Genomic DNA, 22,388 nt, shown 5'->3' with positions numbered 1-22,388 from the left:
TAAGTAGCCTGTTGAGAGGATTTTATCTTTTTTAAGCAATTTCATATGCTTAATCAATTTCTACATGCTGTTGCTGTAGCTGAAGACAGCACTGTGTTTGTCCTCAAATTCTGAAATCTACAGAGAGCTGTCTTAAAATTCTAATACTTGTGCCTGTAATAAAACTCAGGCAAAACTACTTTTGTCTAGATTCTGAGGACAAAGTTTTAGAGGTTGACTGTGAACCAAGAGAGGGATCCTGGATTGTTTGAAACAGTAAGGTGCAGAACGCAACACCCTACTTAAGGGAGGTGTTTGCATGGAAAGTGAGACCAACAGGAAGGACTAATAACCTTTTAAGAAAAAACCGGCCAAATAGTGCCTGAGGAAGCATGAGCACTCATTTGTGCTCAGTCTTCTGGAAAGATATGGCTTGACTCCTCTGGGGGAGATTGTATCAGTAAGAAAATACTCTGTTAGTGCTGTCTAGTGTGGGTCTTCAGAAAGGCAACAAGATTAAGAGTTGTTCCTTTACATTTGAAGTCCTAAGTGAAGAATTAAGATTTATCTTAATTAAGACAGCTCTAATTTGGGGAGGAATGAAAATCTAAAATGTGGTAGTTTGATAGACACAAGAACAGGTGCCCATTCTTTCAGGGAGAGCATCTGTCTGAGACCTTGTGCTGGCTTACTGTCAGGCTACTCTTGGAATGCAAATGGACAACTTGAAAACTTTCTAGAACTAAAAAAATTGTTTAGATGTATCAATAGAACTTATTAGGGTGATGTTACTGTAAGTAATGTATTTTGGGATTTTTTTCCTCAATTGAGAGGTCTAATTGTAAAACTTGAGATTCTTTTAAGTAGGTATTAAGGTCCATTAAGTAAGTCTTGCTCAGCAGCTTTGAGAGCAAATACAACTGAGGAAGAACTTTTTTTTTTGGTCTCCCCCTAAACACTGAACACTTTCAGAAGGAAATTAGATGCTTTATATCCTAAATTTCAGATCTGTAAAAGCTGATAAACACTGTGGTTAGACCCTCTAATTCTTAATGCCCTGTTTTATACACTTCTGTAAACTAGGAAGGGAAGATGGTTATTATTAGGAGGGTATAAAGTCAGAGAAATCCAAAACTAGCTGAGGACTAAAGCTTAATTTTTTTTCTTGAATAGGGAATGTTACTTAATTTATTTTGCTGACTTTATTTTGCCCTCTCCTTAGGGAGCTCTTGTTCATGACGTTTTTGATGGTTATAAAGTCATAAGAATTTATTTTTTTCCTCTCTTGATTCATTGTTGGGTCAGGTTGAAGAGGGTTATACATAATTGTATTCCTTTACTGGCTTTTACTAAAGACACTTATTACAGAATTTTGCTGGATGTTTTTAAATAACTACTTTTAAGCTTTAAGGGGAGTGAGAGAAATCAGTCACAAAAGCAAGCAAGATCAGGTATTTTAATGGTTTCCTCTTCCAAGTAAATAAACTCGTGTTTAAGGAAAACACAGTTTTCATGTTTTTGAGTAAGACTTAAGTTTAGTATTCTTTAGTGAGAAGAAGCTTAAGCAGCCACTTAACTGACAACAAATACAGGAGAAATACATACTTGTGTGTAAACATAGCAGGAAAATAAAGGGAATTGTAAGTTTCATTAGCCGGAAACAAGACCATGTTAGCATCATGATAAAATAGGGTAGAACCCAAGAACACAGTTCAAGGGGGAAAAATTCAAAACTTGCCACAGGTTATTGGGGGTTGTGGTTGGTTCTCTTGAAGCATGAGATCCAAGTCAATTTTGGATCTCATGCTATAATGCAGTGGTTACTGGGAGCAACATTTTGGTAGAAATTATGCAGAAGATTGGGCTGGATGGTCAAGTTATGGCCTTTTTTAGGCTTGAGATGTAAAAGTCTGTTTAGTAATTACACAGTAGTGGCACTTGAGAGTCTATTTCATCAGTTAACTGAAGCAAGTCTGTCAAGGACCCTATTCACTTGGACTATAGTTGCATCCATGAATTACAAAGGAAGAAAGTGGGGGTGAGGTGGACAAAGTTTTGTTTCTTGTTTTGTTTGTTTTACAGGCAGTAAAATTGAGAATCTACGGTTTGGTGACTGCAGTGGATTCAGTCACATTGGTAGCTCATACCAATAAAGGTGGACAAAGATGTGTGCCATGTTTCCAGGTTGGTTAGTCAGGTAGTCCAAGGCAGCAAGAATTGCTTTAAGAGCAACGTGGTTGATCTTCTGCTCACGTGCCCTTTCACATTGCAGTGTGTGTGGTGGTGGCACCTAACTGGGACAATGGGGCAGATGTGGGTGTTGGGTGGGAGTAGTACTTTCCTTGTCACAGCGTATCTAAGTACAACGGAGACAAAGAGCTCTACCAAAAGCCAGCTGAAAAGTGTAGTATTTCCAGGAGGCACGGGGATTAAAAAGCTAGGAGCTCCTTCCTCCTCAGGTTCCACCTGTGGTTCAGGGAATTAGCTGAAGTTCATTGTAAATGCCGCCTAAGATACAGTGGGAGAAGCGGGAAGGCAGAAAATGTTCTTAAGCAAACTGGAAATGGAAGACCAGAAGCAATGAACTAGGGTCATCTTCAGAATCGCCCAGAAGAAGGAAAAGTCTTTAACAAATAAGGTCAAAGAATATACAAAATTGTAAGACAGAATTGTGTCGGGGAGTGGTTGGAGACAGGAGATGGAATGAAAACACGGATTACTATATAGCCTGCTAACCTGTGACTTTAGAATCTGTCAGTTGGAAGTTTGAGGCATTTGTACGAGCCTTTTTTAAGGCATTGATTTTATGAAAGGAGCAGCAAGAGTCGTATTACGTCTTTGCAGTTGCAAAAAGGCTGTTGCTGTTTGCCAGGGTGAGTTGGGGGCTGGGAAGGAAATTGAGTGCAGAGGTAAGTATTTCTGAATCATTCGGGGAATAAGGGACGCATCCTTAGATTTGCATTACTAACACATTATGTTCAAAAGCCACAAAGGATGTGTCTCAATCTTGAAAAAAGTAGTTTTGAGTTCTTACCGTTAAGGTATGCTCCAGAGTGTCTTTTTACACTTGCCAAAAAGAAACTAGATAAACTCTTAAAATTATAGGCTTCATTGAGTCATCATTTCTGGAGGTGATATGCTAATATATTATAAGATTCATTAATATTTTGTTCAAAGCTCATGCCATTCTAAGAAGAATCTGCATTTTGTATATGAGAATTTCTTCTAACCAAGTTGAAGCAGCTGCTTGTGGCCTAAGGAGAATAAAACCATTGGAGCAAGTGGTCTTGTTAAATTTAGAGATAAATGACACTAGCTGTTGAGCTGTGAGAAGGCAGGGAGCATCAAGAACTTTCAGGATACAAAGTTAATGAATTCAGCTTAGACTAGTTATGGTGAACCAACGTAGTTCTCTGGGAGTATGTGCTGGCCTCCGTTTTCAAAGGGGAAGGGTATGTAGTGTAGAAGCTGCAGGCTGTGGTTGTATTCACTGTATTAGAGACAGTAATGACAGTGTCTGGCATATAGTAACTAGCAAAGACCAGAATGAAGAGCAAGACTGAGATTATAATTTCTCCTAATAGTTTACGGTGAGTTGATAATCACTTAGGAAACTGTCCTGCAGCAGGGTTTAAAACATCTTTCACAGAGCTTTTTCAGCAAGTGTCCTGCCACTCAATGTGTGCTCTGCAAGTAAAGCCACTGCAGAGCCAGCAGCTGACGTGCCTGAGAGTCCCCTGTGGTGTTCATGGTCCCTAAGCTCTGTGTGTTCACTCTTCTGTCTCTTCACAGGTCACTCTTCTGGATAGCCTTGCTCTATTAAGGTGGGGCTTGTAGCTGTATGTATTTTGGTTGTTTTTAACACTTCCTGCAGCTTGTTTTCCTGCAGGTAACATGGTGAAGATGGAATAACAGATGTCCCCTTCCCCCTTTTCTTACATGATTTCTGTTCTCTCTTGAGCCTTTTAAGGCCTTATATGTGATGGGGGCCAGTTTGTCTGGTAAGTGTAGGCTTCTAAACAGAGAGCGTACCGAAACGAGGCAAGGCTTCATTCCGAAAACACTTAAATTGGATGCAATGCTACATGTGCTATGCATGAGGGAAACATTTTCTTCTTGTGGTAGTCCGGTCCTCTAGTTCAAGCAAGATGTGATTTAGGAAACTGTTTTTGACAGCTAATCTGCCAGAGCTCACACCTCAGGGATGAGGTGATGAGAGGAGCTCATTATGGAAGCAGATCTGTCACTTCTTCCCCTAGAGTGGGGAAAAACACAGGTGCCTGCACGGGGGGTGTTGTCCCTCTTGCCATTTACTATGGCTCTAGAAGATTCGTCCTTCTTTCGTTCTCAGCTGCTGCTTGGGAAAGCACTCTTTGCTTTTTCCTTCTTTCAGAAAGATTAAAGAAGACAAGACACTATCGGGTCTTTCATACAACATAACTAGTCTGGGTTGCCCAATGCTTAGTTCCAGAAAACTTAGTATGAGGAAATGAAGTGGTACCATGACAAATGTCTGGGCAGGCATCTCCCTCTTCTTCCTGAATAGATAAGGCGTTTAATTCAGCTGGCAGGCCTCCAAAGCAGAAAATACTGTGCAGCTGTCAGCCTCTAGGGCTTCTGGAAAGATTTTGTGATTGATCTGCATATTGATCTTTCTTAAAAACACAGATAAACCTTGTCTGTACTGATCTGACAGGAGGTGATTTCAGGGATAGCAGAGGGAGTTTGTCCTTCTGAGTGGGTATAAATGCTGTTACTTGGCCACTGTAGCCTCTTCCTGGTTCTTCTGTACGTTGTGGATATGCTGATCATTTAACACAGTTGGTAATATGAAGTCCAGAGCTTGAACTAAGGCGCTTGGGGGCTAAGGCTGTCTTCATTTCTATAATGGTGTGAGTTTCAACTTCTCTTCTTCCTGCCAGCTCCTACAGAGAGACATTTGTCTGAGGAGAACGTTCAATCATTTGATCTAGTATCAGCTACTTGTGTCAGCTTGCATGAGCTAAAGTCCCATGATCCAGTTCACTGGGCACCATTTCAATGCAATGAACACAGTCTGTCCCCCGAAACATTTATGGTCACCTCAGTTGTATTTATGTGACTAGGAAGGAGTGGAAGAAAAAACCACATACTTACTCAACAATGGTTTTACTTTTAGCTAGAAATTTGATGGGATAGGAGAACTCTGCTGCAGCTTTTATTAAGAGCCCAAGTTTTCTCTGAATCCATCTCTGTAAGAGACATCAATGATAGGAGACTAAGCTTTTTGCATTTCAGCTCAGCTTGTATTTCTTCTCATTCCCTTGGGGCTCAATATAATTTGCAAACATATCTGTAATTTTGTTTCCTTAGATTGTCTTGGGCAGGAATCTGATAAGTTACTCTTGTTCTTACAAGTTCTTCAGAAATCCTGAAGGGATGTGTTGCTTTAAGAAATGCAGTTGTTCTTGTTTGGTTTTGCAGTTCAGTTTGGTTTTGTGTTTTTGTTTTGGGTTTTTTTGTGGCATCATTTTTCTTAGACAAGATGGCAATGGATGAGGATGTATTGTACTGCTTAGGAGGAAAAAGTGATCTTCATCTCTGGCTGGACTGTCACTGCAGTCAGGAATGAGGTGAATTGGTAGTGATGGTAGATACGTACCATCCTGTGTCAAGTCTAGGTGGGATGGTGCAGTGATTTTAGGCTCGGACTCAGTAAATGAAGACCTATAACTCAAAAGCCATTACCATGATACAAGTAAATTATCATGCCTCTGCTATCTCACCATTGCAGTAGTGGTGAGTTAGTGCCTAGGAAGAAGTCCAGTACTTCGTAGATACTGAGACCACTGTACAATTTATAGAAGTGTCTAACTAGTATTTTTATGGAAGTTACATTTAATCTTTGATTTTCCAGTTAAATATTTCATTCTATTTTTTCCCTGATAGTGGTCAGAAGCTTCCCACACACACACCCCCCCGCCCCAGGCAAATTCCTTCTTGGCCAACTCAGTTTCCAAGAAGATGATGATGTCATGCTATTTCTATAAATGAAACTGTGGTAATTAAAAACACATTTCCAGTAATTCTCTTTGGTGTTAGGACCACTAGTAAGAAGTGGGAATACATAATATATTACAAGGTTGCTCATTCATACCAAAAAAAACCCAAAAACCACTACCTCTCAGTTAAAGCTTAGCTCCTGTGTACAAGTTAGTAAAAATAAATGCCTTACAGTAGTGCTAAAGATTTGTTCAGAAGCTTTATGACGATGTCTACAAGAGCAGACCAAATGGCATCAAAACTGAGTGAAGGAATTAGCAAAGAAAGCATGTCTTTCTGAACCTATTCCCATTCATCATTGGCAAAAGAGAGGTGGTTAGATCTAAAAGTCATTACTCTGGGACATGTTGGGTATGTGTGAGACATTTGTGTTTCTAGAGTGTGTCAGTTCTGTGTTGCACTTGTGTTCAGAGGCTGATCTTCCTTGGTAAAATGTGGGTGGGTGAATGCTGCGTTAGTGACTGATCTTAGAGCCTTGTGCCAGCAGTTTACTTGCCTTTGTAGCAGCTGGCTTTACAGTGCCAGATTACAGGTCTGAACAGCCATCCTCACCGAGGGTTGCCGCAGATTTATGTACTCTGTTTCCTGTGTTGTAAGAGCCCGTCTCCACTTTATTACGATGACTAAAGGTCACTGAGATGGTTGAACGTTGAAATAAAAATGCAGTTCTTACTTAAATACTATGTGGAAGGGTTATTTAAATGCTTTTTTTTTTTTTTTCAAAATGAGTCCATTTCAAAATTTGAAGTGAACTTATGGCAACCATTTCTAAATTCTAAGTTTGCTATAAACTGAAGATCATTTATCAAAGAAAAAATGGGCTGCCCCTGCTCTTTAATGTCAGCAGAAATAGGGACGAATCATCCTTGACTTTTGCAGAGCAATTCAAGTTGTGTAAAGGCACCAGGCATGCCAAGTGTTACTGGTTTATAGGTGTACTATTATATAGGCTTCATGAAACCCTATGCATATTACACCTTACACCTTCCAGCAGTGTTAGAGGTGGGGCAAGTTGGATGAAAATTGCAAAGCTAATCACCTTAAATGTCTTCGTAAGGTGAGATCTAAATTTCATCTTGTATTCTGCTGTGCAAACTGAAAATGGGTACATGAGTCAGGTCTGGCCTTCTTGCTTATACCAGCTGACTGTGAAGAACACTTTCTTAGGAAAATAACTGATTTATATACTTGTTAAAAAAGTTGAAGTAAATTATTAAAAATTGTGCAGATTCTTATTTAGATCATGATTTAAAGTAGAATTACTTGAAACATCGTGGAAATCCTTTGAAACATCAGCTGTAGTCAATATTTAGGATCAGATTTTAATTTAATTGCAGGATAAACATATGCCTTGTCTTTAATGTTCTTTGGCACACGTAACAAAATATGGAATTCCTGTAAAAGGTGGGGAGTTTTTAGCCATATTCTGTTTACATATCATTGAGTCACGCCTGGACCTGCAAAAAATCCCACAGAGTTCTATGGTCAAAATTAGGTGTGCCAGTTGTCCTTTTTGTATACATATAAGTAACAACAGAGAAGCACTGGCTGCAGTGCTGAAAAGGAAGGAAATGGAAAATTAGCCAGTGTGAGCTGAATGTGCTTTCAAGAACAGCAGTTACAGGACTAGGCAGAGCGTGTTTGATAGCCACCTAAATGTGTGCCCTTTGGGAAAGAAGGCAACATAGGGGCATATGGCAGAAGAAGTCAGGGGCATATGGCAGAAGAGCAGCTCTGACAAAGATGCAGTCAAGAACCCCCCTGCTACCGCTATTCTATGACTTATGAAGGAGCAGCAGGGATAAATATTGGAAGGAAGAAAAATCAGCCCTTGTGGTAAAGGCAGGTGTTTATCCTAGCCTAGGTAATGGAGAACCAACACCTGCATAGGATCTTAGCAGTGGAGGGAGGAAGGAAGGGTAGAGCTGGTGGCATCAAAGAATAACTCAGAATAACTCATCCTACCACCACAGCAAGGAATTCATGAATGCCAGGGAAATGGGGAGACTGTCAGCTGTATAGGCAGGAGTTAAGTGAGCAGAGCCTTGCAAAAATCACAAGTTAAAAACTTACCTAATTCTCTAGTAGGTGAATCTAGTCTATTAAAACTGTGAATATTCAAAGCAGAATAAGCATGTACTGAGCTCTGCAAATGTGAAAAGAAGTGTTTGTACCTCTTCAGGTGAGCAAAAAGTGGTAGTGCCTTGTAGGCAAAGGCCATATTTTGTAAAAATTCATGTGACAGTTACGGTTATATCAACCAATTTTGATGAACCTTTCGTTATGGAAATAATGAATGTGTACAAATGTGAAACAAGATTAGGAGTGGATATTAAAAACTGCTTTTTTAAATTATAATTTAAAATTTATTACTTGAAGCACTTTAAACCAATGTCTTCCATAGTGCATTGGGGCATACTACAGTCCATTGTAGTCCCAGTCTGTGAGATGCTAATTTAATTACAGGCTCAACTTTTGCCATAGCCGTATTGTTCCTTAGTGTATTTGTCATACTGAAAGTCCCCTTGAAAAACAGGGGATTTTAACAAACACTTGAGTAGATAGCAACAAAAAAAAAACCCCACCAACAAATAAACCAAACCCCACATTATCTTGAGCCACTTCTGGCCTTCCAGCCATAATTAGGCATGTCAGTCTGAAGCATGTGGATGTATTTGTTGGTATATACAGAACACAAGGCTCGCTTATACAAAAAGGGAAAGGAATGGAAAACTGCAGTCATGAGGAGGGATGGGAAAGTAGCCTTGGAATACATGGGGTTTGGGAAGGCAGTTGATGGGAGCTGGCATGGCTACAGCAGGGTGAATGTTGTGATGAATAGGCCAGGTAGCAAGGGTGTGCTGTGAATCCGAAACAGGGTGTGGGCTTCCTGGCAGCAGGCGAGAGCGGCTTCGGCTCGGTGGGGAGACTGGTGGTGGCGAGACAAACCCTTCTGTCCTGCAATGGAGAGCTCTGACTTCTTACAAGATTTCAAAAGCTAACTTGTTTCAGCTTGGTGTATGCGTCAGCAGGTTTCTAGCTACAACGTATTACGCGAGGTTATCCTGAAGGGACAATTTAGTCCACATGGTGAGTGGGAAATTTTATGCTTGAACTTTCTCCATGACGAATGATGGTAGAGTGTAAGCATGTATATGAGTTGAGACTGGTTAAAAAAGAACAACAGTTAGGTTTTCATGCACTTGTATTTTATTGAAAAGTCAAAATATTTCTGCCAAAAAGCAGACTCGTGCCTTGGAAAAAACAGCTTAAGTAGGGGGGGAGTCAGTTAAACAGTTGCAACAAAAAAATATCGTTCACCTATTACCAGGTCATAGTAAAGGAAAAAGGAGACTGGGGCAGAACTGGATGATGGAGAGAGAAACAGGCATGGGAGTGGCAGAAGGGAAGAAAGTATGAAAAGAGAACAGACTCGAGGGCAGAAACTGGAGGTGACTATGAACACCAGGTGAGAAGATATTTTAAAAGCTAACGTAAATGAGCGTAATTACTGGCACAGACATGCTGAGTAGGGGACGCGGGCAGCCAGCAATGGCAAAGGTTATAGGCAGATTATGTGAAATAAAAATGAAGAATCAAAGAACATAAGACTAAGGATGGCTTCTCTTATAGAAGGTGATGTGTCTTCAGCAGAATGGATGAGAGTATCTAGGCTGTAGATGCTGTACACATTGGAGAAGAGAAAATACAGAAACTGACTGTTCTGCCATGCTCTGGAGTAGCGATCACTGATCCTCTCTGGTCTGAGGGCCAAAACCACTTTGCAGGTAACATCTTTCTATTTGCTCAACCAAAGCTGTGGAGATAGTGGTGGCCTCCCTTGGTAGCAAGCAGGCTTGGAGCTTTGCGGGCAATATTTCAGACTCATCTGACGAAGTCCTTGGTGCTCTTTTTGGCACAATAGCTTTTAAGCAAGCGGTTGGTTTGGCTTCTCCAAATTCAGAATGAGAAATACAAGAGCAGGCTGAAAGGCAGAAGTGCAAACCATTTAAAACTGTTCCCCTGGGCAGACAGCAGTGCTTCCCACCACCTGCTCCATTTCCCCTCGGTGGGGTGTTTGGGTGTGCAGTGATAAGCATAGAGGTTTGCCTCATTTCCCATCACAGTAGCTGGAAGGCTTGGATTGTTGCAACAGAGGAGACCGAGTAGCAGCCTGCCTCTTCCAAGCAGAAAACAAATGAGACATCTAAGTAGCACGTGCTTTCTTGCTTAGGGTAGATGGTAAAGTTACAATGTGGTTATCTATATTTACAAAAATAAGTCTTTGTAAACACTCCTGTTGCCAATATTCTGTTGTAAATATTCCAGAAGAAAAATGTTTCTCTTTTTGAGGTAGGTGTTGGCAGCAGCTGTAGTGCATTTAACATTCCAGCACTTTTCTAGTTTAATTAAATGAACATAACTGGAAATAACAGTAGCCATCACGTGATGAGGTTCTCTTATGCAACTCATTTCCCATCTTACCTGCTTACCTTCCTCTTCTGTATTCATTTTTTTATTTCTTATCATGCACACAGGAAGAGAAGGCAATGGTTCTATTCAATGCTAGAAATACATGCAAAATTCTTAGGGTATAAAGTCTTAGTAGGTTTGAGTTAATATGTGCCTTTTATGAGGGAGGTTGTTTGGTTGGGTGTTTTTTCATTTCTAGTTCACCTTTATGTTTAAGGAAGAAAGCCAGTTGGGTGAGGCAGCTGCCATTTTAAGAGGCAGAGCTGAGATGCACTCAGTGATGTGATTTTCCTTTTTTATTTTTCTGTTATCGACAAAGATATCCAAATATCCACAGAGTCATTCTTGGGGCGGGGAGAGATGGTAGTTCTTTAAGAGAAGCGTGAGAAGACCTTGAGTGTAAGGTTGAGAAATAACCACTTTAAAATAGTGAAATGAAAATTGTTTTGGGGAGCAAAAAGTATTAAAACAGTCAGAATAAGTAACAAGATTTTTTTTGCATGAGAGCTTTAACCATTTATCGTTAGAGAGACTATGTCTTTTGATTACAAACCAGTTGTGGTTTTTTTTCTGGGTTACCATTAAAAACATTCTGTTCACATGGTTGCGACCTATATGTGGTTATGTTAAGTCACAAAATTGACTTGTCAGTAAAGCAAGACTTTTCCTTTCTTTTTCCTCCAGGAAAACCAAAGCAATATAGCTTTTGGAAAAAATCATTCAGTCATGTGTTCAGTGTACAATTTTTGTCTGTAAAAAAGCCAAATGAATTCAACTAGAAGCATATGTAGTGATACATCTTAAAACACATATAGGACCTGGGATTCTAAAGAAAAAAGCAAACAAGCAAACAAAAAAAACACTACCAAAAAAAAGCCAAACCACCCCACAAAACAACAACAAAAAACCCTCCCACCAAAAACGTAATGGAGAATTTGGCTTGGAGTCAACTTGCTAGAAAAAGCCTCACTGACTTTAACAAGACCAAGATTTAGGATATCGTAATTCCCTAGGATTTCACAGGCTTAAATACATAGAACAATTAAAGGCTTCAAGATTTAAGTGATATTTGATTCAAGATTTAAAAGTGCAGTGGGTTGAGTTCTGTGGAATTAGGCATACATTGTTTTTTACTTTCGTAATTATCAGAGCCATACTAAGAATCTCTAACTGCTTGTATCTAGACTCCCTTTGTGATGATGATTATTGTCCTGTATGTGCAATGTCATCATGTATGCATGAGTTTGCCTAGAACTTTCTCAGAAAGTGTAATGGAGATAAAATACTGTAGTCACTAAGTGAGATACGTACTTGCTTCAGTGCTACCACTATTCAGCCAGCCTGAATTGAATGTTGCAGAAAAATGACTCTCCTGCCTATCCTTTCGTGAGCCTTATTGACATTTCAGGTCTTCTGCAAACCTTAGCGAGTAGGCTGACTAGCCCATGAAATTTCCCAGCTCTGTTTTACATGCTCAGTTTAGTAGGTTTTTGGTGGTTGTTTGGTTGTTGTTTTTTTTTTTTACTTGAGAAAGATCATGTCTCCTTGTTCTCTGCTATCTCTGCAGATATTTGGTATATGCAGTGAGATTGTCACTGCTCAAAATCTCTCACTGGATATTTTGAAAGAAAAGATGTTACAAAACCAGCAGAAAACCATCTTGTTCTGTCCTTTTTAGTCACCAGTAAGGAGATAATTGCAAGGGCTGCATGCTGTGCTAGACCTTCAGCATGACTTGCCTGCCTGTACCTTTCCTTCTTGTGTTTTGTAGTAGCTTTGCTGACAGTGAACTACCATCTAGTCTGTTTTTCTTCTATTTAATTAATAAACTTTGACTTAAGATGTGGAAGAATGAAAATCGTTTGTAAAGTCACATGTCCTATCTAAAAATCTCATTTTCTTCCCCATGCCCCCTCTCATCCTCAGCTTTGATGTCGGGTAGTACAGGAGTTAAGGGGTAACTCCCACATCTTTACAAGAGTATCACTTAGCCTAGAAAACAGAGAATTTCCATCTTGAGATCTTGGTGTAGGTTAATACCCTATACAGGAAAGTCACTTGCCATGTCGTTAAAATCAAGTGAGTGCTTTCCTGAGCAAGACTGGACAGAAATACGGTCAAAGGTTTTCCTGAATTGGAGTGGGATGGGCTGTGCCATGTAACTAGCACAAATGCAAGTTTGAAATTCTTTGGTAACAAATCAACCTTGGTCTGCTAAAATGGAAAACTGCTGACTGAATGGAAAAGATTATTTCAGGAAAGCTAGGCTGAAGAAATTCTGCTGTTACCAGCTTAGATTTCATTCTGTGCTCAAAGCTATATGGGCCACACTTTCTTCTCTATTTAGAGTTCATCCAAAGCAATGTAATATTTCTGTTGGTACACTGAAGCTGTAAATTTGATTCATTTAATAAAATGTACTGCAGAGATGTTTCCATGTCAAAAAGTCCTTCCTATAATGCTTCCAGTTTACATAACTAGTTCGAGTTTATATATTTTATGTAACTAGTTGTTTTATAAAGTGCTTAACTGACAAAATCTACTTTGGTAATAGTAATGATTGTTCCCCTTTTAGAGGGGAGTATAGAACTTCTCTACAAATTAAAGGATTGATTCTGTGTTAACCAGCAAAAATGCTGATTTTTAAAAGTACAAGATGAGGGCTCACATCCGTATGTTTCAACTATTCAAAAGAAGCCTGAGATCATAAAAACAACATTGATGGGCTCTCTTGTCCCATTCATTTTTCTCTGCATCATTGACTGAACTGTAAAAGTACTTTCTGAGAAGTTTAGTAGTGACGTGAACTAAAAACCTTACTACAGTCTGAACTATTGAGGTGTGCCAATGGTGAGGCAGGGCTGTTCATAAGCACTTTGAAGATAATACTATCTGTAGCAAGTGTTGATAGTGATTTGATCCTAGAGTCTTGCTAATGTCAGCTTTGGCAAAAAAAAGACTGTCAGGCATTAGTGATCTTCAGAATATTTGGATATCGCTAGGTAGGAATGTAGAAATTTAGCTTTTGGGGCTAAAATTGGTAGATAAAGGGGTGACCCGATTTGGAAGGCTGCTGATCCGGTGCAAGAAACAAGCCAAATCCAAAATCTGAAATATGAAACCTTTGAAACTTGGGATCGGAGGGGAGAGGGCAATGTATGTGCACCAGAATGAAGCCTTCTGTCCTACTGCAATTCCAAGTCCAAGCGGCTTGTAGGTACCGCTCCCAGCATTTAAGGCTATATAGCTCATAGCATATTCTGGTATTCGAGACCCAAATCTCATCAGAATAAGCTGGGAGAATCGGATGCTGCCAAACCTAAACTTTTGCCTTAAATAAGAGACTCAGCTCTGCAGTTGATCCCTGCTTGAAGTACTTTTTCTTTTTTTTTTTTAATGCATGGTCTCTGAACCTTGGTACTATGTTGAATTTGATGGACTTCTTAATCTTGATTAACTGTAATCTCTGTAACAGACTTAATTGTCAAGATATAACAGATACTGAGAAGTTAATAATAAACTCAGAAATCTGCTGCTTAACCAGCTGTCTTGTTAATTACATTAACAACACATTGGCAATTGCTTTGATTTAAACACTGTGGGTTTGGTTTGCCTTTTCAGTTCCAGTTCACTGTCCACACAGCTTCATTTCAGCTGAGCTCTCTGCCTTTCCAAAGTATGTAAAGGAGCACATGAGGTCACCTAAGGAGGCTGCTGTGAACCACAGGACAAACACTCAGCATCACAGCATCCCTGTATACTCTAATACTCAAAGCCAGGTGCTCCTTTTTAACTGGTAGGACACTCTAATGCAGGTAACTGCTGCCTGATTTTGAGTAAACTGCTTCTCCTAATAGGAAGGGCCGTTTCTTTTCATTGCTTGAAGTGCAATACAAAGGCCAAATCTCCACCCATTCTGAACACTGCATTCCTTTCGATCTACCTTTATAAAAAGGTACGGCTGCACCGGAGGCAGACCAGAACTCTCCTTCAGCCTCCTTGAAAACATCTCGTGGCTCGTTGGAAGGATGAAGCTCCTGGCACTTTATGGCTTTTTGTTTGTCTTTCTTTTGTGCCTCAATGCCTTTACTGCAGAAGGTACAGTATATTCTTCTAACACAACTGTCTCTTTTGCTCTTCTTTCCTTTTGTGATATAAAATGCTTATTCTCTGTTGATTGTAATTAAAGAAAACAAACAGCTTGACAACTGGAAAGGAGAGAATGAATTTAGGAAAGGACTCAAACTGCAGAATGTGGTTGCATATCAATGCTTTGGTTTGTACGGTAGTGTTTCCTCTCTGTTATTGCCTGTTGCATGTAGTACAGCATGATTAATTTTACCTTAATCTGCATTCTGAAACCCGCTCCTCTGAAAAAAAATCCTGTTATATTTTTCCAGTAGATAACATCTGCAATATAAAAATAATGTATTTTCTGACTAGGGAGAAACACATTAATGGAAAGTTTCTACCCTTATGGAACAAGGGAATATGAAACAGTCAGGTTACTAGAACTGGAGCAAATGAGGAGTTCTTTACAGAACAGTGAAACAGGTGAGAGTAGCTCTTCTGACCTTCAATTAGTCTTGACTTTTTTTTTTTTTCTACTAACCACTGATATTCCACATTTTAATTGCCATATTACCTTGTGGTACCCGGTTACCATTTTGCAGTATTCCAAAGCATGCAAATTCACAGAGCAGTTTTAATCTTAAAAACAGAGGTTTTTCTATCTGTCTATAGCTACATCTCTGGAGATGTCATTCTGGGTTTGCAGGTAGACAATTTAGTAGGATTTTTAAATGGAAAGGTGTAATGTTTAGAGTTACCTGTTCAGATTTGATGTTTGATATTGTAAATCTGAGACCCACCATGATTGTTTCATAGTGTTTATTTTACACAAGACATAGAGAATGAATATAAGATAAGGAAAAACAAATAAGCTAAATGTCCAAAGGTCAGGAGCAGCAGATTTGCCATGCTTCATATTTTCTAGAAACCACATAAGAATCATGTTACGTCTAAATACGAGTGTGGAGAAACGTGGAAGCTGTCTTTCAAACTAGTCAAGTCAGCTGCCCAGTTTTCTCATTTACCAGAGTCTGTTCTGAGTGGCAGAGCTGTTTGCCAGAGCTGTGGTACCTGAAGTCCTTCTGCTCCCTTTGCATTTTCTAATGCTATTCATTCAGGCTTCCTAGGCCTCTTGAGGGAAACTTGAGGAACAGTGCAAAGGGAGTTGGAGAATTTCTAGATGTGTCTTCAGGAGCATAGCAGAAGCCTGTCCAGGAAGGACAAGAGGCAGCAAAAACCAATAAAACCCAAATGAATAGACACAGGATCCTGTAATAACGTTCCCTTTTGGTTAACGTGCATCCTAGGGGGTTGGTGCTTCACTGGGCCAGAGGGTGGGGAGGAAGCGTAAAAAGGGCACTGTTCCTTATCCACAAACACACTGATGGGAAAGTAGAAGTGCCTGGGTGTGCAAGATGAATGTACTTTTTTATGTAAAACCTGTTACATCAGAATGAAATGATGGTGACAAGACACCTCAAACCGCTTGGATGCTAGAGCAGCCATCATGACTAGCCTTGGCTGTAGAACTGTGCCATGGGGATTTCCAGAAACATTGAGCATATGTGAGATTTTGTTGATGACAAATCACCTACCTCTGTCCTTTCTGCTCCACCTCTGCTCTAGAGTTAACCTTTCTTCTCCCTTTAATGTGTCCAGCACATAATGTGTCAAGTGCAATCAACAGCTCACTTATTTAGGTCTAGGAGGGAGGGAATAATTAAATGGCTTTGCCCAACTAGAACAATTTATTCTACACTCCTGTGCATGTGGATACAGATACTCTTTTTTCCTCTTGGTAGTCTTTTATGTTTTCATTAAGTGATGTAACTATGAAAAGAGTCTGAGTCTCTTTCTGAGGTTAAAACAGCTAGAATTTGCTGCTTGTATTGCCTGCCAATATGTGACACTTCAAAGGCTAAAAAATCTTCACAATGTATCTGGTGTATCTACTAGTAATGATGGAAACAAACAAATTAATTCCTGTTCCATGCTAGGGACAAAGCTACGCACAGATGTAAAAATCAGTCATGATGATCCTTTGTTTCACAGATCTCTCTGTTCAAGGATTTCAATGGTAAACACAGTAGTCAAAATGTTTGTGGACTCTAACCCGTTTAATGTATATGCACAGCTGTTTGCATTATCTGTCTCCAGTGGTAATGTATTATTTTTCACCCTTAGGTCAGAAAGTTAAAAAAGGCTGCTGCTCAAAACTACCCAAACTCAACAAAAAAGCACATAAAGGTAATAAGATTTACAGTTTGTTACATTAATTAGGTAATCATTATAGATAAATCACAGCACTTAGAGGTTTTTTTTCATCTGCAAACTTTGCAGAATTTTCCATGCAGATTAGTATTATCTTCAATGTACCACTGAGAAATTTTCTCTTTTCTCAGTCAGCTTATTGTGTGTTTGAATTGGGAAGAAATAAGAGTAGAAGAGAATCCATTTAATGCTCACAGTGTAAAACAATCAAGAGAAATATGATCTAGTCTGATCAAAGCATAAAGTGTTCATATCAGATCCTGCTTCGTAGAAGGTCTTACTCTTGAGGGCAGGAAGAATAGTAGCATAGTTCCTCACTGATAAGAACAGAGGCTGTGGAAGTGAAGTGTTATGGTGGATTTGCCTTGCTGTATTCTGTCACCACCTATCTGTGGCTGCATTCACCTCTGCGTTTTGAGAGATCAACCAAAGTGTGATTCTGTAAATTCCTAAAAATTCAATTTTTGAACCCCCAGCCCTACCAGGAACAAGATTTACCCGAGATGGAATTTGTCCTAAATATGGGTGTCTAAAGACTGCAGAAGTAAAAGTGTACTTGCATTGAAGTACTTGGAAGTCTTTTCTAGCCAAATGCATTCCCTGCCTAGAGCAAGTGGAAGGGGAGGGCCACCCTCTAGTCTTTTGAGACAGTGTGTTCTAAGGGGGAATACAGAAAAGCCATAGCCTTCAAAGCGAGGGCAAAGGATTTTGTTGCTTTTTAAAGTAGCCACATTCTGCATGGGAGTTTCAAATGGTACAATTGTCCTTTCAGAAAACCAGTCTCTACTGTTGGTTGTTTTTTTTCTTTTTTCTTTCCTTGTTTTCTGACTGGCTGGTGCCTCACTGTGAACTGGTAGTCAGTTGCAAATACGTCCAGCTACAAGCTCAGTATTCCCCGCCTGTGTATCTTTTTGTTTACTTAAAACACCCTGTGTGCCTGCACAAGGCTGCCACCAGCTTCATTTGCTTGGCTCTGGAACAAGAAAATGCAAGGAGGGAGTAAGTCAGCTGGGAGTTAACTTAGCTTCTTGTTCAGATGCACAATGGAAGAATTAAATCTAATTTTCCACTTCTAGTTAGAGCTACTTTTGATAGCAAAAGGAAGATTTCCTGCGGAAAGAATCAGTGCTTTTTAAAGCAGTTATTGGAATTTCTGCCATCATATCAGTGCTTTCACTGTATGAATATGATAGTTTTAGCAATCTTCTCCGCTTTCATTTATCCTTACTATGGTGATTCGGCACCATCACTAGTCCAGAAACACTCAATTTGCTTCTTTCTGTATGTCCATAGTATCCCTCATTTCAGTGAGACCCCAGTAAAAAAAGCTAAACCATGAACAAGTCTAGGATAAAAGGTTTAGGTATACTCTTTACAATAACATTTTAAATCTTAAAGCTTCTAAATTCATTAAAATGGCTAGCTGATAACTTTCATTAAAGGTACAGAATTTGATCTAAAATAGTCCATTTCCTACTTACTTATTTACCCTCTTCTAATCTTTTTGTCATAAAATTACTAATTTGAAGTTCGCAGCAAATTCATTCCAGCTCATAAAGTACCATAAATGATTTATTCCTTTTTGTATTTAGGTAACCTAGTGGAAATCCTTGTTTTTCTCTGCAGTTTTCCTTTAGCTGGCGCCTTTCCTTTCTTTCCAGTCTCCCAGTGCTGAATCATGTTTGTATTATAGGCAGAGTCCCGTTGGCATCAGGGGCAGTGAAGACATTGCAGATTTATGCCTGTGGGTCAGGGGTTTATAGCTGTCTGGGGCTCCTTTCTTATTTAATTGGCAGTGTAGTGGCAACTGAGGGCTTCAGCTATAAATGATCCACAGCAACAACAGGGGGTTCCCAGCCCATCCAGAAGGACTGGAGAGTGCAATGCTGAATGCACAGAGGTGGCTCTCGTCTCTCTTGGCCTGAGACAGATCATGTGTCCTACCTGGCTGAACCTATAACCTTTCCAAAGCACTGAGATTTCATGCGATGAGCATAGCTATTACTTTTCAATCTGAGCTACCTTCTGCTATCTGACAACATAGCAGGTGTTTCAGGCTTTTTTTCATGCAACAGGCATGAAATCTCTCTGATAAAAAGTGCTTCCAAAGAGAATATTCCTTTGAAAGCAGGCTGCTGTTTCCCATGGGTAAAATACTTGTCTTGCAGAGCAATAGAAAGTACTATGCTGAGAGGGAGAAAGAAGTACAAAGGAAGCACTCCATTAAAACCTGTAAATTCACCACAAAGATCTCCTACAAAGGGAATCTGAAATGCCTTCCTCTTGCAGACCCAATAATAGTTGATGATCGTTGCTTTCCCCTGTTAGACTCTTCCCTGGTTCTCTGAGCACTCCAGCCTGCTTACTGTAACCCTCTCCTCTCCCCAGCGGCAGCCAGACCTCTTTTAGGTCCAGCATTGCTGTTTGTTTGCTTTCATACAGGGCACACCTGCCTGCTGCACGTGACTGCTTCTCTCTTACAAATCTGCTTATATGAAAAAGCTTGACCAGAATCCCTTTTGACTCTTACTGCAGATGCAAAAGCTTAGGCCTAACGCAGCAACTGCCCAAAGCTAAACACAGTGTTTAGTTTCAGATGCAGTTGAAACTGGAACTGTACGACGTTTGTATCGTTGTTACAAGATTTCTGTGTGATTTGTGCTTCCATGTTGCTGTCTTTTTCTAGGGGAATGTTACTTGCTTCGTACAGCGCGCAGGCAGAGCACGCCGACTGCCTCTCTCTCTTACTCCACGCTGTTCTTTGGCTGGGCGCGTGCCTGGGGGAAGCTGCAAAGCCCCTCAGAGGCCAACTCAGTGTGGCTTAAGGCGGGGGATAATTTAACCATACTGGCTACTTCTTTTGAAGCAAAACCACTGCTTTCCTAGAACTTAGTTCTTCCATCAGAAATGATTACTGTCCCACAAAGCAAACGTTTCAAGCCACTGTCAGCCTGTGGCTTCTTTCCAGGAAAGATGGTGAATGGGATGATAGTAAGGGGAAGATATTCTGTAATGTGTTAACTGTGGGACTTGAGCTCTGGAGAGAGAGAGTACTGCCCCTGGGTCTGCGAAGACTTTCGTCTGACTGTGGAAACTTCCAGCAGCAGCAATCATACTTTCAGTGATTGTGCACCCTTGGTACAGAGGGAGAAAAAGGTGCTGGGAATGGGTGATCTCCAGCAATCTAATGAAGAGAGAAAAAAAAAAACAACCTGCCATCACATTCCTTTTTATTTTCAGATCACTGAAAATCTAAGCCTGCCCATACAAACACAGCTCAGCTTCAGATATTAAAGTTTTGTGCCATTCTTCACACTCCCAATTAAACATCTCTCTCCATTTTCTCTCCTTTCCATCTTTGTTTTACAGGTATAAATTTCAAAATGACCGCGACGGAAATAAGGAAATACTGCAAGCCTTGTCCTCGGCCAGCCCATCTGATGGTTCCTGGACCCCTTCCACAGTTAAAATGAGCAGACTGAGAGCAGGGTGAAAAGCATCTGCCTGCCAGCGCTTTACTTGGTTGAGGGCCCTCCTTTCACAGATAGGATATGAGTGTATATTACTTTATTTTTTGTTTGGGAAAGGCTTCAGTCAGTACTGTTTATTCACTCACTCAGGCTCCTTCATCTTGTTAACATTAGCCTGGCAGCTAAAGAGTCCAGCAAAGCTGTCTGGCTGCCACTGGACTTTGTGTCACTTGCATATTCCTCTACACCAAACAGGGATTTAGCTCCTCGAATAAGAGAAAGAGGAGAGCTGGCTGAAGAGCTGGCTGAATCGCTTTGTTTTGCATTTTTGGATTGCCTAAAAGGTGGGAAAGGGCTGGTGTTATTGTTGCTAGTTATCAGTATATATGCATATTTACCCTTTTCTATGAATGATTTATTTTATATTGACAAAAGGATTTTGTTTGTAGCTAGGCACATGATGATTTTTCCTGCAGCCTTTGCTCTCAGTGCTTGAAATCCACTTGGAAGTGAATTTCTAGCAAGTGAGAAAGAGCTCATCATTTAGAAAGGGCTGAGAAACTAGATAAGCAGGTTGTTAAAATAGTGGTGAAGGACCAAATTCAAGTACAGTGGTAAGCTTTTCAAGATCTCCTCTAGGGGTTTAAATCTGGCTTTAAAAGTGAAGGGGCCTGTTCTTTAACTTCCCAGAAGAATGTCATCAGGTGGTTATTAAATAGCATACTGAAAAGGTGTTAAGGCTAATCAGATTAAATCTCTTCCTCCTGGAGCCAGAAGGCAGCTGTTCTTTTAAGACACCTGTGTTGTGCCATCACCTTAATAAATAAAACTCACTGGAGCTTGAAATAAATGCTAAGAGTAATATCAAAGGGCTGAATAACAGAAACTGAAGCACCCTCTACTGACATCATTAGCAATGATTGGGGTCTTTGCTCATGTATCTGTTGTCCTTCCCTAACTGTCCCCTGCATATGCTGCTATTTCTCTGCCTGGGGTGAGTCCTTAAACCAGAATTACTTGGATGTTCATAAATTCAGTTTTCCTTCTTGTGAATATGAGGAGTAGAAAGCTTTTCTGCTGTTGGGCAAATTGCAGGTTGCAAATAGTAATTTTTCCCTCAGTACTCATGGTACTGCTGTTTCTCTTAACATAATTTTCCATACGATGGAAATCGTCTCGGTGCCCTTCAGAATTGGGGGGAGTTGAGTGGGGACAGTCAGAGGCCTGTTATAACCCACACAGGCAAATGCAGTTCCCAAGGGTCAAGTTTATGGGCACTTGCATACGGCTATGCTCTCTTATTGGCAATGTTTCCTTTGTACTGAGCAATTGAACCTATTTCTGGGTCTTCTGTGTGTTTGTTATTACTTTATTTTTGGATTGGTTTTGAGATTAGATAGATCTGACTCTCAGCTTCCAATTTTTTAAGAGCTAACCATGCATAGCATTTTTATATCAAGGATAAAGGAGCTGCCAGTCCTTGCAAGATCTGAGTCAGGAGGTTGGTGAAGGAGCTGTGTTTGACTGTTCTGCTGCTGATCACTGGGCAAACATACTCTATTCCTATTTTGTCTTTTTTAGCTCGCAGAAGGAATCTGTAGAATATAAATGACAAGTAAATGTAAAAAGCATTTTTGGTATTAAATGTGTTTACAGCAGGGTTTTACTCTGTAAAATATGGTTGTGTGTGTTTACAGCTCTGTATAAAGCATTGCTAACAGGTATGAAGATTCTGTTCTCTAATGTGAGCTTAAGCCCATTTCTTTTCTCTGAAAAATGCTGTATGATTTTTTTTGTCCCACACGCTCCAACCAGCGTGTTCCACACTCTCCGATCCTCCTTCAGGCAAAATGTTCTCTCTGATAGCAAAAACATAAGCCCCAAAGACCATTAGCACAATTAGAGAAATACTCTGGGTCTCTGGAGGGATGCAGGGACATCATCCAATGCACTTGAGTATTTTTACTCACTGGCCTCAACCAAAGGTTGAGGGCTATTCAAGTTAAAAATGTTACTTGTGTGAGTCTTGACTGAACAAACTAAAGCAGGAATCCTCAAATTATTTCAGCAGGAATTGTGACT

General features: G+C 40.1%; 1 protein-coding gene and 1 long non-coding RNA gene across 2 annotated transcripts in view; both read left to right on the top strand.

Annotated features, from left to right (window-relative positions):
- Positions 1–22,388, top strand: part of CDHR1 (cadherin related family member 1) — an 87,223-nt gene that overhangs the window by 1,176 nt on the left and 63,659 nt on the right. The window lies entirely within an intron of this gene.
- LOC140655663 (uncharacterized) lies at positions 9,581–21,848 on the top strand. Its single transcript, XR_012043822.1, has 3 exons — positions 9,581–9,809; positions 16,750–16,812; positions 20,206–21,848. It is a non-coding gene; the product is annotated as an uncharacterized lncRNA (long non-coding RNA).

This window comes from Ciconia boyciana, chromosome 8 (assembly GCF_034638445.1).
Source record: "Ciconia boyciana chromosome 8, ASM3463844v1, whole genome shotgun sequence".
NCBI lineage: Eukaryota > Metazoa > Chordata > Aves > Ciconiiformes > Ciconiidae > Ciconia > Ciconia boyciana.
Note: the sequence above shows the minus strand (reverse complement) of the source record. Positions and strands in the feature narration are given on the sequence as shown.